Below are 3092 nucleotides of genomic sequence, written 5' to 3'. Positions count from 1 at the left end.
ATGACACTGTTTCACTCAATTAAGTGAAACGACATCATTTCATATATGTATATATATATATATATATATAAATTATAACTTATTGGCTGGTTCAGCGGTTTGAAATTGGTTCAAACCTGGACCAAACCAATTGCTGATGGTTTTGAGAAATTCCAACCGCCGGCCGATCAGTTCTTTATCTGTTCCTGAATCCGACAGCCGGTTCCCATCTGTGACAGCCGGTCCGGTCGCCGGTCGGTTCCTGTACACCCCTACCTCATACTCATATATTTTTAAGTTTTTATTATTTTATTTTGCCCATAATTTGTTTTTCATTTTCCTTTTTTTAAAAAAAATTTTAAATACTTCATACACGTTGCAATTTATAACTAATTCTCTAGAACTGGAATGAATCTTGAGAAGGTCGCTGGCTGCAGAAGCTAATAGGAAAACTGATAAGCATCACTTATTTTATATATGTACCTGAACCCACTTATTTTTATTTTATCACTAAATATGCTTTCTATGCAATGTATGCATTCACTTTCATTATAACTATAATATTTTTCTATATATATATTGGCGACTTCTTAACCGTTTTTTGAGTGCCTAGCTAATTCTTCATTATATATATATATATATATATATATATATATGCTTACTGAAATAAATAATTCGGGTCATGATTAGTAATTGAGAGTATCAAACTCAGACCAACAAGATTAATTTTTATTAAAATACTTTGTCCTGCTCTTGTTTGGCGAAACATATATATTATTGGAAAATTTATTGTTATATAGATCAGAATGATCATACGCAAATATTTTCACAATTGTTTGTAAAACCATTTTTTAAAATAAAGACATCTTTATAAAATGATATTACTTTTATTAATTTATATTACAAAAAGTGCCACTTATTTAAAAAATATCTTTCTATAACTTAAAAGAGGCTATCTTTCTATTACTGTTTATTACTGTTCATTAACAGTAATGAACAGTAAAGAGTTTATTTTATTTTATTTTTTTTCCCGCATGTTTGTTTGGTTTTTCTGTTTCTTTTTGGGTTCGTCCATGTGAATGCCAGTGTGCGATGTAATACCACAATCTGCGTCCCTCTCTACATCATCACAACAAAATTACGATAAAATCACAACAAAATACCACAAAATAAAAAAATCATCACACAAGTCATCACACAACTTGTGTGAGAACATGTGCGTGAGGGAGGTGGACTTCATGAGAGCAAACGGCAGGAAGATGGAGGCCGAGTTCAGTGGAGGGGGATGGCCAGTAGAAGAGGAGGCTACCGTGGAGGTGATGACGCTGGATGATGGCATATGGCGGCACAGCAACATCAAGCCCATTCGGGCTGTGCACAGCCGAGAGAGAGGAAGAGAGAGCGTGAGAGAGGGAGACCGGTGTGAGGGGACTCACCGGAGTGAGGTGGTGCCGGTGGAGGGGGCGGTGAGGCTCACCGGTGCACGGCAGCGCAGGGCTGGGCAGAGGAAGATTCGGCTGGGAGAGGGGCAGCGTACCGCGTACGCGTGAGTTGAGGGAGGAGAGAGAGAGAGGGGAGGAAAAAGTGAGGGAAAATGAAAAGGATCTGGGTATTTATCTAGTCCATTCGTCTTGAGATCTCCAAAATGATCTAATTGTAAAAAATTAAAATACTGATTTAAATATACATAAACATTAACTTAATTAAAAACATTAAAATAAATTAAATAGATGATGAAATTTTATTAAATATTTTTAAGAAATTAATCTCAACCCTTCATTTTAAGTCCTTAGATTTGATCTAACGATATAAATTTAAACAATGATTTAAAGTAATTTAAAATTTAAATAATTAATATATAAATAGCATATCATACATAAACTATCAAATTTAATTTATAAAATACTAATCTTTCATCATTAAATAAATTATAAAATTTTATTAAATATTTTTAAGAAATTAAAACCATATAAATAATTAGACTCTTAACATAATTTAAGTATGATAATATCCTTAATTAACTAAATAAATAGCATATCATACATAAACTATCAAATTTAATTTATAAAATATTAATCTTTCATCATTAAATAAATGATAAAATTTTATTAAATATTTTTAAGAAATTAAAACCATATAAATAATTAGAGTTTTAACATAATTTAAATATGATAATATTCTTATTTAACTAAATTAGGCAAACGTGCGTGGGGAATGAAAGAGAGTGAGAAAGGAAAAGTGGAGAAAAATGTTGATTTTTGGATTTTATATTCCAACCATTCATATTTAATTTTCAGATTTAATATAACGGTAGAAGTTTAAATATTGATTTAAACTAACATAAAATAGATAATTAAAATATAAATATTCTATCATACATTTAAAATTAACTTCAATTTATAAAATACTAATTTTTCATCATTAAATAAAAGATAAAGTTTTACTGAACATTTTAAAAAAAATAATATTATATCATACACTAAAAATCAATTTTAATTTATAAAATACTAATTTTTCATCATTAAATAAATGATGAAATTTTACTGTATAATTTTAAGAGAAAAAAACTATCTAATTAATTTAAATTTTTAATATAATTTAAATTTCATAATAAATAATGAATATAAATAAATAATAATTTTATTTTTATATATTAGACTATTTTAATATTTAAAATTACGCTTTATTTTTTTTCTTGAATTTGACAATGTGGCAAGCGTGTGTTGCACGTTCTCCATTGTTTGTATAAATATATATATATATATATATATATATATTTATATAGTTGTTTAAAAGATTGTAAAAATGGACGTTGTATGTCTCCTATCATTTTTCAAAACTACTTATTATAATTCGGATATATGTTATTACAGCAGAAGTTTAACATGTCGGGATACACGTCATGAAGAGTTGACTACACGAGCCCCTAAGCTTACATGAGCAGTACGCGATTGCCGACAGATTCTCTCAATATAAACCAGTTATAACTTTTATAATTAGTTGATCACGACTTGATGTAAAGCTCCCATAATATATAAGACGTAACAAAATATGGTGGTCTTGCCATTATTCTAGTACCAAAAGAAAAAGGATAATGCTGGAGCTCCCGCTGT

Source organism: Juglans regia, chromosome 11 (assembly GCF_001411555.2).
Source record: "Juglans regia cultivar Chandler chromosome 11, Walnut 2.0, whole genome shotgun sequence".
NCBI classification, from domain to species: Eukaryota; Viridiplantae; Streptophyta; class Magnoliopsida; order Fagales; family Juglandaceae; genus Juglans; species Juglans regia.
Note: the sequence above shows the minus strand (reverse complement) of the source record.